This window comes from Diabrotica virgifera, chromosome 2, assembly GCF_917563875.1.
Source record: "Diabrotica virgifera virgifera chromosome 2, PGI_DIABVI_V3a".
Taxonomy (NCBI): Eukaryota; Metazoa; Arthropoda; class Insecta; order Coleoptera; family Chrysomelidae; genus Diabrotica; species Diabrotica virgifera.
In genome coordinates this window covers 33,495,534-33,511,118 of record NC_065444.1, presented here as the reverse complement: position 1 = coordinate 33,511,118, position 15,585 = coordinate 33,495,534, and the positions used below count along the sequence as shown (strand labels likewise).

General features: G+C 35.0%; 1 protein-coding gene across 3 annotated transcripts in view; it reads left to right on the top strand.

The window, feature by feature from the left end:
- LOC114327276 (uncharacterized) overlaps positions 1-15,585 on the top strand; it is a 758,694-nt gene that overhangs the window by 100,047 nt on the left and 643,062 nt on the right. The gene's annotated exons all lie outside the window — the stretch shown is intronic.

Below are 15,585 nucleotides of genomic sequence, written 5' to 3'. Positions count from 1 at the left end.
ACTATTTACTATAAGTCTTTCGAATGTCTGTACACTTTTCTGCATCCAAATCACTATTAACACAGACCCTGAATTTACAGATGTGAAGTTATTGCAATCCTAATATCTAAGGCTACCAAAAAAATGCGATCTTTTAACACTTTCTGGTCATTTTTTACACAAAAAGGCCACTACAAAACTTTTAATCAATAATTGTTCTTATACAAAAGAGGGAGAATCTTTGACAGATTACAGAACACTACTTTGTAAATGTGAATATAGTCAACCTTTGACGGATTTTTGAGAATGTCTGCTAATGGTAGGGTAGCCCCAGCGGGGATTTTTGCAGTTACTCGAGAGCTTCAGATTATTACATGGAGAGAAACCTTGTACCCTGTAAATGTACCTCTACCATATATTGGCTCTTAATGCAGGGGAGTGAGTTCGTTAAGGGGGGGCCGAAAAAAAATTTATCCTTAGAAATACTCGAAATCGTCAGATTAAGATAAGGTAAGTGAAGTACATGCAAAACAGTGTACATTTCAAAAATCTGACGATTTGAGAGGGGCGTAAGGAAATGGGTTTGTTCCAAAGTTTCACAAAAAAAAACGAATATTTCGCAAAATGAATGACAGATCCAAAAACTACTAGTCCTTAATTAAACCGCCCCAAGGGGGGTACAACGGCCTCCTTAATTCAGATGGACTTACTTAAGTTTTTTTATGTATTTTAACCCGTAGAACACGAATTTTTTGGGTAACAGTCGATCCGGATGTCGATAAGATTGTTATAAACAAAGAACTTGAGGAATCACATAACAGCGATTTTTCGCAAAACAAAACATTTTTTTGTATTTTTTGGGTGATTCTCAGCAAAAAATGGTCTTACAAGTTTTTTCGTAGGATGCATAGTTTTCGAGATAAACGCGGTTGAACTTTCAAAAAATCGAAAAAGTGCAATTTTTGAACCCGAGTAACTTTTGATTAAAAAATAAAATTGCAATTCTGCTTACTGCATTTGAAAGTTCAAGTAAAATTCTATCGGTTTTGATTATTTGCATTGCTAAAGATTAAGTTTTTATTTGTTAAACAAAGCCATAAACACATAATGTTTCCCGTGCCCAATGCATGCGTTTTAATGTACGTAATATAAGTAGAAACTGTCTGAATGCGCGCCTACCCGTTCGATTTCAAATGAGAAATGCATTGAAAACATCATTCAATCACTATGTGTTTATAGCTTTGTTTAACAATAAAAAAATTAATCTTTAGCAATGAAAGTAATCAAAACCGATAGAATTTGACTTGAACTTTCAAATAAGGTAAGCAGAATTGCTATTTTATTTTTCAATCAAAAGTTATTCGGGTTCAAAAATTGCCATTTTTCGATTTTTTTAATGTTCAACCGCATTTATGTCGAAAACTATGCATCCTACGAAAAAACTTTTAAAAACATTTTTTGCTTAGAATGACTCAAAAAATACAAAATATTGTTTTGTTTTGTGAAAAATCGCTGTTATGTGATTCCTCAAGTTTTTTGTTTATAACAATCTTATCGATATCGAAAGCGACTGTTACCCAAAAAATTCGTGTTTTACGGGTCAAAATACATAAAAAAAACTTGGATAAGTCCATCTGAATTAAGGAGGCCGTTGTACCTCCACTGGCGACAGGACTATACGTACTAATATTTTTCAAAAATCTATCAAATGATACCAAACACGACTTCCCACGGAGAGGGGTGGGGGGTAATTTAATATTTTAAATACGAATACCGCGTTATTTCGCGAAATGAACATCAGGGCCCAGAGCAGGCCAAATAGAATTCTATTTTGTTGACGTCACAAAATAGAATTTCATAATGGGAGAATCGACGGTTGCTAGGCAACATGACGTCACTAAAATAGAATTCTATTTGGCGTGCTCCCGCACCTGATCGAACAACTGGGAAATACACTTATTCAATATTTTTGAAAAATCTATCGAATGGCACCAAACACGACCCACCACTTAGGTGGGTGAAAATGGAAAGTCCCCACTAAAATGGAAAACTATACTTAACTTTTTTTGGTTTTAGAACCTACTCTTCACATCCCAATAGGTCCCCACAGCGCTCGAGTGACTGCACATTTAGCATACCCTGCTCCCGTACCATAACAGAGATGTTACTTGGTCCTCGCCTTAATTTGCTCTGATGTGTAAAAGGGTGCCTGGTGTTTGCATGTATGCTTTTATGTACACGAAACACTACACTGTTGTGATATCTCAAAATTTGAGTTACATTTTTATTACTAAATTAAGAATATTTTAAAATAGTTTTAAATGTTTGAATGGATTAATTCAAACTGATTGATGTGTCTAAGTAAACTTGTTTAACTTTATTTTCCTTTAATTCAATTTCATAAATAAAATTGCTACCGGAAAGGTATTAAACGTTTTTCTAAGAGCGAAGATAAAATAACTTAAGCTTAAAAGACAAGTATACATCATCATACAAAGTTGGTTTACCGAAGTTTCATAATACGAAGAGAAGCAAATTATCTTAAACAAGGGATTGTGGGGTGGTTGTATTACTTCATTTTCAATAGCTCTTTACAAATTCGTTTTAAGATCAGGCAAACAACATCTAAGAACGTAAACTTTAAATGTGATAAACAAGTTCGTTGATTTATTCCATTATTAAGTCCAAGCTCATGTTTGGCCCAATTCGTTAGAGTGAGTGACGTTTCCTTTTAAACTTTTCGCATTGCACAGAATAGTTTAACGTCCATGTTTAATGCATCTCGTGAATCCGTGCCAAAGTATAATAGATCTGTTAGATGGAAATCCCCTTAGTAAGCAACTCGCCAAACCAATATTTTATTTAGAAGATCTAACAAATTCTTATTGGGTCTTCTAAATAAAATTCTTCTCTGAAAATATAAATTTTCAAAATCATAAGATTTATATTAAATTAAAATATTCTGGAAAATTTTGTATAACAATATAATAGTAGGGGAGCAAAGTATGGTAAATGTGCAGTCACTCGAGCAGCGCTTTGGGGACCTATTGGATTGTGAAGAGTAAGTCCTAAAACCAAAAAAAATTAAGTAAAGTTTTCCATTTTAGTGGGCGCTTGCCATTTTTTAATTTAATTTTCTATTTTCAACAATCATTTTTTTCGATTTTAGCGCCATCTATCCATAGTTAGAAAAAAAGGTTTCGAATAAATGTTGCTTATTTTTGCGTAAAATTATAAATCTGAAACAAAAATTTGGGGCTCCTATTTAAGATTTTAAAGTAACCCCCACCCCACCTTCGTGGGGGGTCGTGTTTAGTACCATTCGATATATTTTCCAAAAATATTCAATATTTTGTAGTTTTTCGATCTGATGTTTATTTTGCGAAATATCGCGGGGTTTGTATTTAAAATTTACAATTTACCCCCCACCCCTCTCCGTGGGGGTCATGTTGGGTATCACTCGATAGGTTTTTGAAAATGTATTGAAGACGTATTTTTTAGTTTTCCGATCTAATGTTCATTTCGCGAATTATTCGCTTTTTTTTGTGAAAGTTTTTAACTCGTCCATTTCCTTACGCCCCGCTCAAATCGTCAGGTTTTTGAAATATACATTCTTTTGCATGTACTTAAATTACCTTATCTTAATCTGACAATTTCGAGTATTTTTAAGGTTAGATTTTTTTTCGGGCCACCTTAACGAACTCCCCTGTGTTAAGAGCCAATATATGGTAGAGGTATATTTGCAGGGCACAAAGTTTCTCCCCATATGATAATCTGACGCGCTCGAGTAACTGCAAAAATCCCCGCTTGGGCTCCCCTACTATAACAAAATATAAAGAGCTTACTTACATATAGTGAAATTATTGTTGTGGTGTATCAGTCATATATAGCGTCGCCAGGTGTCCCTATTTGCGCGGGAAGTCCCGATTTTCAGGGGTCTGGGGACGCGTACCGATTTGTACCTGATCAGGACACTTAATATCCCGATTTTCACCCATGAAAACCAATATCAGAACTTGCAGTGAATTTTATAACTATGTTATAAAAACAAGGCACTCCTAAAAGCGGCAAAATCGAATGAAAAATATAATTTTAATGAAACATAAATAATTTACTTAATTTACGATTTTTTTTGTAATTTCGTCTGATTATTATTATCTAGGATTAAAAATACAGATTATAGAAACACCTTGTAGTCCAGCAAATGAACGGGAAGTACGGCGATACCGTGTAATTTTCAGAATCAACTCAGAACTGCATGAAAATTTGGACGGCTTGTGCCGTTGGTTGCTTTTACTCGGGGGGTGACAGTCACCCCTAGTTGGTGGTGAAAAACCGAGCGTTTAAAATAAGTCCGGAGATGGATAAATTGACTAATTCTGAGTAATTTTAGTTCTATAGAATTTTCACTTAGTTAATACTTTTCAAGATATTTACGATTGAAAATGTTTATTTTTAGCCAAAAAAATCACGTTTTCAGGCAATTTTTACAAATAACTCAAAAAGTAAGTATTTGATCGAAAAAATATTCTTAGCAAGAATGTAGCATAATATAAAAAATTGAAAAAAATTGTGAACTCGTAAAGTCTATAGACCCAGCAAAGGCAAAGTTGTAGCTCATGAGAAATACTTTCTTATTCGTCAAATTCCAAATCAAATATTTCAACGTGAAACAACCAAGAAATGAAGCACTGTTCGGGAAAAACCAATTAAGACTCTTTTAATAAAGCTTTATTTTTATGTTTTAAAAAAGTTTCTAGCATCAAAACTAAGCGAGTTACGCTCAAAATCAAGTTGACTCTTTTTTTGGTAAAAAAATGAAATTAATCGTTACCTCTTTACAAACAATATACTTTACTTATGTATTTTTTACATGATTGAAAGGTCCTGAACGAGTCACTAATCACGAGTGTATGCAAAATACGAATAGCCACATTTGAACCAATTTTTCTCTTACAGAAAAACGAAATGAATCTATCATACATATTTATAAAAGCTTACTACTTACTACTTACTTTTTACTCCTTGAGATTTTTAGTATCCCTAGTACTTCTTAAATTATTTTGAAAAAAGGGCATTTTCCAATATTGTAGGAAATTTTTTTTTTACTATAAAAACAATTTTTTTTCAAAACTAAGCACTCCCAACCGGTAAACCTTACAGATCGTATAAACAATTCACATATAAAGTAAGTGGTAAAGCGGTAACGATTAATTTTATTTACGGTGCTAAATAGGGGGAGATTTTCATGATTTTTTTTTCTTAAAAAATGGGCCAACTTTATTTTGATTGTAACTCGCTTAGTTTTAATGCTAGAGACTTTTATATAAAACAAAATTAAAGATTTTTTAAACACTTTAAAAAATTTAATAAGTTTTGCCCGAAAATTGCTTAATTTTTTGGTTATCTCAAGTTGAAAAATTCGATTTGGAATTTAACAAATAAAAACGTATTTTAGATGAGCTACAACTTTGCTTTTACTGGTTTTATAGACTTTCCGAACATACATTTTCTTTTGCTTTTTTAAAAGCTACATTTTTGCTAAGAATATTTCCTTCGATAAAATTATTCGAAAAGTATTGACTTAGTTTAAAAATTATATAGAACAAAAGTTTTTTAGAGCTAGTCAGTTGATCCATTTTGGGACTTACTTTAAACGCGCGTTTTTTTACCCCCGAGAAGGGGTAACTGTAACTGTCACCCCCCAAGCAAAAGCAACCAACGGTACAAGTTTAACTTTGACATAGACAGTAAGTAGAACCTAAAACCAGATTTTTATGCAATTCAGAGTTTACTCTGAAAATTACACTCCAAAACGGTCACTTACTGAACTATTGTTGTTTATTTGTCCCGATCTACAACCCTAAATCCCGATTTGTTTTTGTTTATGTAAAAACAAATCGGACCTGGCAATACTAGTCATATACGAGGTTTGTAAAGATGGTCACAAGCTCGAGCTTAGCTTGGCTTGCAGGCGCGGATCCAAGGGCGGATCTTCTTCTTCTTATGGTGCCTATCCGTTACGGATGTTGGACACTAACATGGCTATTCTGACTTTGTTGACTGCTGCCCTGAAAAGTCCGCTAGTGGTTAAGTTTAACCATTTTCGCAGGTTATGCAGCCAGGATATTCTTCCTCCTGGACCTCTTTTCCCATGCACTTTACCTTGAAGTATGGCCCGAAGTAGGTCATATCGTTGTTCATTGCGCATTATATGGCCCAGGCATTCCAGTTTGCGACGTTTTATGGTTACGACTAGTTCGCGCTCTTTACCCATTCTATGTAGAACTTCTTCGTTGGTAACTCTGCCTATCCAGGAAATCCTCAACATGCGTCTATAGCATCACATCTCAAATACTTCGAGTCTCTTCAGTGGTGCTTCAGTTAAGGTCCATGACTCCACGCCATATAAAAGAACGGAGAATACGTAGCATTTTAGTAAACGAACTTTTATTTCCAATTTTATATGGTGGCTGATAAAGATTTTTTTATTTTGACGAAAGCTGATCTTGCCTTCTCGATCCTTATCTTAATTTCCGTCGGTCGATTAAGGGGGGATCAATGGAGTCAATTGCCCCCTCCTTGAGACCTCGCCTGGTGTCTACTGACACTGTTTTTAAGAAAGAGTTTACGATTGAACATAAATAGTGAATTTTGTGTCCTGTTGATAACTGAATAACTGAAACATAAATATGGCAGAATTCCTTGGAATCGAAAATTATTAAAAGTCTTTGGAACATAATAAATGAAAAAGTCCCACAATAAATCTATTCAATTGCCATCTGTTCAATTCAATACCAGAGACCAGATAAAAATAGTAATTGCCGGTGCTATGTTATGGTAATTTGATCATTTAATAAAACCCCCCGAATAAGAGCCGCTTTTAGAAGGATCTCCAAAGTATTATGTAACAGAGACCTACAATTGGCATTAAGGATCCGACTACTTCGCTGTTACGTGTTCTCGGTCTTACTGTATGGTGTCGAGTCCTGGACTGTGAATAAAATTGAACTAAATCGGCTTGAGGCTCTCGAAATGTGGTGCAAGAGAAGAATTTTAAGAGTTTATTTGATGAAGAAGATTCTAAGCTACACAATACTAGAATGTCTCAGCAAGACTACTGCGATTATAAAAAGCATCAAGAAGAGATAGCTGGACTTTTTCTGGCATCTAATGAGAGGTCCCAAATATCGGTTGCTAAAAAAGATTATTCAAGTGAAAATAGCAGGCAAACGCAATGCAGGACGAAGAAGAACTTCATGGTTGATTTAGGGTGGCACTAAATATAATTAAGATACCTATCGATAATCGATTTTCATTTCGTCTGCTTAATTGTTATTGTGTTATTTACGTAAAGTGGAATTACAATAAATACTTATTCTCGGAACTGAACATGTGTACACCCTCGGTGGGAAAGAACTTTTTTCTTGGTCAAATGCTGAGTTTTTTTTCAATTCTCAATAATCGACCTAAGTAGATATAATATTCAACATTGGTTGTTTTTCCCTTGTGAAGGTAGTCAATGTGGATTATGCCGCGTGTATCCCAAAAAAACGATCGTCATGGCTTTATTGGCTGACAAACCCACCTTTGAATTCTTTGGCGCTAACATACCCCGAGAACATGGCCCAAAAACTTATCAGTTGCAAAATTGTCACGCGGTTGCGTATTTGGTAGATTTTAAGCAAACGCGGCACTCGTCTTACATAAAGCTTTCTCTAAAGCTTTCTCATATCCAAGTGACCATTCAAAATTGAAACCACTGAGCCATATAAGATGCTTATGGTTTCCACAATCTCTCTCACTTTCAATATTCGATCGGCTACAACCGTATGTGGATTTTTTCAATTATTTCGAATCTAAAGACCTCAACTGGACGTCAAGACCTTTCGACATCTTTCGTACTTGTACAGCCACATCGAAATGCAGTAAACCAGTTCTTCATCATGGAAAGGGATGATGTCACCATGATCATCATCATCATTAACCCGTACTCGTCCACTGCTGGACATGGGTCTCCCTCAACTCTTTCCATCTTTCTCTGTTTTGTGCGGCTTGCATCCAGTTGCCGACAATACGCTTCAGATCTTCAGCCCATCTGGTTGCTGGTCGTCCTCTGCTCCGTAGTGCTTCTTCTCGTGGCCTCCATTCGACAATACGTTTTGTCCATCGGTTGTCTGACAATCTGGCGACGTGTCCTTCCCAATATCACTTTAGCGACGCGAGTCTTTAGACGGCGTCCGTTGTTTTTTGCTACAACGTATTTCTTCATTTGGGATTCGGTCCCTCAGGGAGACACCCAACATCTGGCGCTACTGGCATCTTGTTCACTACCTTTTTTGTGAGTGTTAATGTTTCCGCTCCATAAGTGAGTACAGGTAATACACACTGGTCAAAGATTTTCCTTTTCAGGCATATGGGTAAGTCCGATTTAAATACATAGCTCAGTTTACCAAACGCTGCTCAGGCTAATCCTATGCGACGTGGAAGCTCGCACGTCTGGTTATCTCTTTCCAACCGAATTTCATATCCCAAGTACTTATAAGATGCAGTCTGTTCAATATCCATTCCATCAACAACAATATTACGATTTAGCACCAGATTAGTCATTATTTGCGTGTTGTTGATGTTAATCTTTAGTCCGACCTCTAAAGAAGCGTGATATAACTTGTTCAACATTATTATTGCATCATCCACGACGTCATGGTGATATCAAAATCATTCTTTTTTTGCTTTGAAAACACCCTATGTAATACAATTTTTTTATTATTTTTCAATGAGTAGAAATTATTTTTAGCGTTACTAAATTATAAAAAAAAAAATTAAAGCTGAAAGTTAATTTAAATTAAATTGTTCAATATTTGCTTTAGTTTTTTTACTCCTCGGTAAATATTTTACTTAATACCATAAAATATCAAGCCGAAAGAAAACGGAGTCTGTGGAAAGGTGGTGGAAACGAGGAAATTAGCCAATCAACGCTGGCGCGTAATCCGCGTTTTCTTCGCATTACCCTTACTTTCAATCTTCCTAGGAATATTGCAATTTCCCGATAGCTAAAGAAGCTTTATAATAATTTCAAAATAAGGGGTCGTTCTCAAAGTAGAGGGATTAAATTCTGTAAATATTGAGATCCGAAAATACATTAAGTAAATTAAGTTAAAATTTTCGATGCACTGGTGACTTTAGAGTGTTTTCTCGCTTGTCTTTACTCTATACAGTGGGTAATAGATATTGACCGATCAATAAAAATCGTGAAAGTAGATGTTGAATTCTTTAACAACTGTATATAAATATAGAGTGTCCCAAAAGTAGTGGAACGGTCGAATATTTCGCGAACTAAACATCGTATCGAAAAACTGAAAAATACGTTTTCAATCATTTTCAAAAATCTATCCAATGACATCAAACACCAATCCCCACTACACCCCCTGGAGGTGGGGTGGGGGGTAACTTTAACGTCTTAAATGGAAACCCCCAGTGTTTCTTGCAAATTTGGATTCGTTAGGTAAAAGTAGGTAACTTTTATTCAGGACGTTTTTTCGAACTGTGGATAGATGGCGCTATAATTGGGAAAAACGATTTATCCTGATACCATAGGTAAATTATAGAAACGGTCTAATATCTCACGAAATACACTTCCAAATGAGAAACCAAAAAACAGATTATTAATCTTTTTTGAAAACCTATCGAATAACATCAAACATGACCCTCCAACCCACTCCCTGGGTGTGGGGTGGGGGTAACTTTAAAATCTTAAATAGCAACCCCCACTTTTTATTGCATACTCGGATTCGTCATAAAAAATTAAGCAACATTTATTCGAAACATTTTTTAAAATTTCTGATAGATGGCGCTAATAAATCGAATTTTTCCAATTAAGGCGCCATCTATTAACAATTCTAAAAAATGTTTCGAATAAGTTACTTAATTTTTCATGACGGATCCGAATCTGTAATAAAAAGTGGAGGTTGCTATTTAAGATTTTAAATTTACCCCCACCCCACATTCAGGGGTGGGTTGGAGGGTCATGTTTGGTGTTATTCGATAGGTTTTCGAAAAAGACTAAAAATCTGTTTTTTAGTTTCTCATTTGGAAGTGTACTTCGTGAGATATTAGACCATTTCTTTAATTTACCTATGGTATCAGGATAAATTGTTTTTCCCAATTATAGCGCCATCTATCCACAGTTCGAAAAAATGTCTTGAATAAAAGTTGCTTACTTTTATGTAACAAATTAAAATCTACAAGAAAAACTGGGGGTTTCCATTTGAGATTTTAAAGTTACCCCCCACCCCACCTCCAGGGGGTGTAGTGGGGGTTGGTGTTTGGTGTCATTGGATAGATTTTTGAAAATGATTGAACACGTATTTTTCAGTTTTTCTACGCCTTTCCGTTCCCAATAGCCACTCCTATTGTCTAAATCACTCTTAGATTTCTTCCAGACATCGCCTTGGAGATGTCCTTTATCCATGTAGTTGCTGGTCTTCCTCGTTTTCGTTTTTTTTTGTTTGGGTCCATTCTAACACTTTTTTGGGGATTATCCTTTCGTTTATTCGTCTTACGTGTCCGTACCAAACTAGCTGTTGTCTTTCGATGTCATCTATGATTGTTCTTTCTATTTCCATTTGTTGTCTAATGTCGTCGTTTCTTATGTGTTTTAGTCTAGATCTTCTTGCTGGCCTTCTCCACAAATTCATCTTAGTTGCTAGTAATATATCTTTGTACTTGTTGGTTATTTGCCAGACTTCAGCTCCATAGGTTAACACTGGTTTTAATATTGTGTTGTAAATTCGTTTTTTTTTATTTTCTGTTCTTATATTTTTTTGCCACAGTACCGAATTCAGGGCTCCTATCACCTGTTTCCCTTTACTATCCTTTCCTTAATATTTTCTTCGTTTCGTCCTGTACTGGTTAGTTTTATTCCCAGATATATGTATTCATTGCAGCTTGTAATTGTCTCCTGTTCCACGTCCAGGTTCTCCGTTGCTTCCCGTCCTACGCATAGATATTATGTTTTTTTTTTTGTATTCACCATTTTCTATATTCCTCTATTAGATTCCTTATCATATATTCAAGATCTTTCTTGTCCTGTGCAATTACAACTTGGTCATCTGCATAGTGCAGCGTGTAGAGTATCGCATCTCCTATCGGTAGTCCCATTCCATTGCACTCCTTCTTCCATTATCTAAGGGCTTCATCAATACATGTATATTGAATAATACTGGCGATATACAGCATCATTGCCTTATAGTGGCCAGGAAATTTTTGATATTTTATTTCCGCTTTTACTTTTGGATGTTGAGTTTATATATAGTTCTTTGAGTGCCTGTATAACAGATACATTTATGCTGGTCTTTTCTAGTACTTCCAATAGTCTATGAATGGGGACCGTGTCATAATATGCCTTCGTTACATCTACCATGAGTAAATGCAACTCTTGGGCTCTTGACAGCCGTCTTTCTATTATTTGAGTTATTGAGAAAATGTTGTCTATTGTGGATCTACCTGCCCTAAAGCCGCTTTGTTCCTCTGATTCTTATGGATGATACTCTTCACATATTAGAGCTTTTAGAATTCTTCCGTACACTCGACTTAGTGTACTAGTTACGGTAATACCTCTGTAGTTATTTGGATCTTGTTTACTATCTTTCTTATGTATAGATGTGTTCATTAATGTTGTTATTATTTTTTATTTTATTTATTTTATTTATTTTATTTATTTTATTTAGTTTATTTAGTTTATTTAGTTTATTTAGTTTATTTAACAACTGTAACAGAGTGAAAATAATTACTTACATCAAAATCATTTTTTGATTATTTTTTTTTTTTGCCATTATGCCATCTCTGAGATTTTCCAAATTCTCTCTTTTGGACCATCACTCCTAGTGGAGTATTGAGCGCATCTACATTTCTTGGCCGGTGGTGTAAGACGGCTGGTGGCCAGCTCATAGCATCTTCGTTGTGCTTGCTCTCTGGTTAATCTGCGTACCAGTTCCTTCCACTCTCCTCTGTTTCTTACTTTGTTTCTCACTTCCCCCATCTCAAGCCGATTCTATTCTGTTCTCTGGCTACTGTTTTATTCCAGATCTTATCTGGTCTTCCCCCCTTTCTGGTCCCCTCAGGTTGATATTCGACTGCTTGTCTTGTGATGTTATTAGCAATTTTCCTTAGACTATGGCCATTCTATTTCCATTTCTTCGGCCTTTGTTATTATACTGATCTGTTTTTTTTTCTATAGTTGTATATTCGTTATTTTATTAGGCCAGTAAATTTTTAGAATCTTTCTTACATACCTATTTATAAAGTATCTTTGTTGTGCTTTCATCGTGCTTTCAAGTTTCTCCTCCATAGAGTAATATGCTTTTGACAAAGGTATTGATTTTCTTTCTTCTGATATTTCATTTGTTTGCCAGATTTTATTGCATTTCCCTTTAATACGCATTAAAGACGAATTGTGCCTTCGTTATTCTTGCTTGTATGTCTATCGTGCATCCTCCTTTTTTTTTCACGATTAATCGCATATAAATGACTTTCTCTACTTCTTTAATTTCTTTACCTTTTATTTTTATTTTTGTCGTTTTTTAAGATTTCTCTTCTCTGTGTCGTCTCTTTTGATAATCCATATTGTTCACTTAATACAATCAATCTATTAAGCAGTATCGGTAGGTCTTCATCTGATATAATAATAAATAAAATTGGTGAAAGTGTCGAAGACCTCTGTGTATTTATATTTCTTCTGATGTTATGTCTTCTATTCTCATTACTGCTTTTTGGGCATAGTATAAGTTTGAAGTTATTCTTATATCTCTGAGGTCTAATCTTCTTTTTTCTAATGCTTTAATCAGTTGGTTATGTCTAACCCTATCAAAAGCTAGGCTAGGAAAACCAAGGCGAAGGATAGGAAGGAATGATACTGATTCTTGAACAGACCGAGGTCCACCATGTCCACCACTTTTTAATACAAAATATTGTACAATGGATGGTGCTACAGTTGAAGTTGCTCAACAATTATTACAGAGGTTATTAATTCCCAATATTGTACAAGCTAGAGTTGAGACTGATAATCTGATTAGAAGAAATGGTCAATGGGGAAGACTTCATAATCATGATTTTGCCAACTTTCCTGTTTTCGAATTAAAATACCTAAAAGACCTTACAAATGAGATATATCAAATTAAACTGGCACCGTCTTACATAAAACAAAAAAGAATTAGAGACAATGACAAAGAGTTTCAAATCGATAAGAATATGGATGAACCAGGATTTATAAGAGTTCGAATATTTTTTAGGTTTCGGCAAGCTACAAAATGCCAAATATTCATTTTCTACACGGTTGATAAAGATGAGCCTGCAGAAGAACCGATTAGCAGGTACTACTGTACCGTCAATCTGGTGCGAGAACTGTGGACTGTGGGTACTTGTGCTCATAATATAAAAAGTGTGTTATGGTTTTTAGGCTTTGCAAGACATCAACCCAATGTTAATTATCCTGATAGGTCGTTAGCTAACACGACATATGATGCATAAAACCGAAATCAGCAAAATCTTAACGTACAGATAGTCAAAGATGACTAAAACCCGATTTTTCCGTAGACAATAATTGTAATTAATATTTAGCATTTGCGAACTACCAAGTACCTACTTTTTTTTGTATTGAGATAGTCCATGTTCTCTACTTCTTTTATATCTGATATGCGCAACAAGTTTCATGTCAGCTAATGTATTTTTTATATTTCGACAAATTTTTCTTTAGTTCTGGATAGTGTTACGGGAGGAATTACCCAATTCCCCCCTAGATCAGTAGTATTCTAAAGATAAGGCGGAACTGCAGCTTTGCTGGTATTGCATAACTGTGAAACATTCATGAAACCAGGATAATTTTAATATCGCTCTAGTAGCACATTTTTATATCGTATTTCTGTAGTTTTCTTAGGACTTTTCGGAGGTTTTCTAAAGACTAAAATATGATGCATCTATTTTTGACCACGAATTCATATACAAGTACAAAACTCAAGTATGTATGAAGAAAATAAGGCTCTCCTCTTCCAATAATAAATATTTTCGTCCACTTGACCGTGAATTAGTGCACGTAACGTAAACCGAGCACTCGAACACAATAACTTCCGAAAGTAAGTGTCTTGTTACTTTGCAAAGTCGACGTCATTATCTTTGCAAAGAGACGCTAATTGTATCCGAACGTCTGCGGTCCCTCCGGTGAGTACCGATCCTGTGATATAATAAATGAAAAAATTTCTGACCCTGGTGAGATTCGAACTCACTACCATTCGGAACTTTCGATCCAAAGGTTAGTCGCTCTTACCACTGAGCCACAGAGGGGGTCAACACACACACTACACATTACACCTGAGTTAGTGATAAGTTATACAATTACATTGCTAAAGGTTCTAGTTCTAAACCAAGGCCAGAATCAGAGGAAAAAAAACTTCCGAAAGGCTGTAGCTCGAGAATGGTAGTTAGACCTAGGTCCCATGGACTTTTTTAATCTACACATCGAGAAGTATCATTGACCAAACTTTCGTTAAATTTGACCGGGACCACTATTCCATAAGGAGTGTTTGCGGGGTCCTTTATCTAAAAATCCACGAGGAAAATAAAATTCCTGTAGCTGGCTGTATACCATAAACCACAAAAAATATACTGGATCTTTTGTAAAAGGTATATATATTTAAAAGACTCCACCAAGGGTTACATCACATTAACAAAACGTTTTCGGATTAACAAATAATCCATCATCAGTCTTGAGAGCCCTAAAATAATAAGTATAACCTAATTAATAAAGGAAACTGTTGTAAAAAGTTGACTAAGGTTAATAATTGCCAGAGGTCATACTTACAATAGCATGCATGCGTGAATTTTATCTATTTATTCCTGTGTTTTTCCATTAACTGCCTACAAGTATAGGATATCTGTAAAAAAATTTGCAACTTATTATTGAGCAAATACTCAGCTAGAAATTTACTTGAGTTATTTTTATGAGGTACGAACAAAAACCAGGTAGGTAGTAAAAGTTACTTCTGACAATACTAAATCATCTTAAATATCTTTACAAATAGCCTCACATGACAAGGGATAATATACAATCCAACAATATTAAACGGTTGTCTAATCGTACACCGCAGAATTCCAGCAAAATTACATAATTGATTACTTATGTCTTACATGATATTTTGTGTTCACGAATAAAACATACGCGGCCGAAGCCAAACATTTTATGCGACCATTCAACTCGAGTTATATAATTTGGTTTTTAAGAATGTTGACATAATAAGTGTACAAGGTGCACCGGTTATAAATCATGTTGATATAGACATGAGTTTACTTCAGTGAGAAAATTTTGCCAGAAATAGAATAATAGACAATGCGTTTTGTGCGTGTAAGAAAAGCGTATCCATACCTATGTCATATTTTTGGAATAACTATTGTATCTTTTACTGTCTCTAACATCATGATATATTATGTTAAATGAAACCCACACAAAACCTACAATTTAGCAGTAGCTCAGTAAATGAACGGGAAATACGGCGATACCGTTTAATTTTCAGGGTCAACCCCGAATTGCATAAAAATTTGGATTTAGGTTCTACT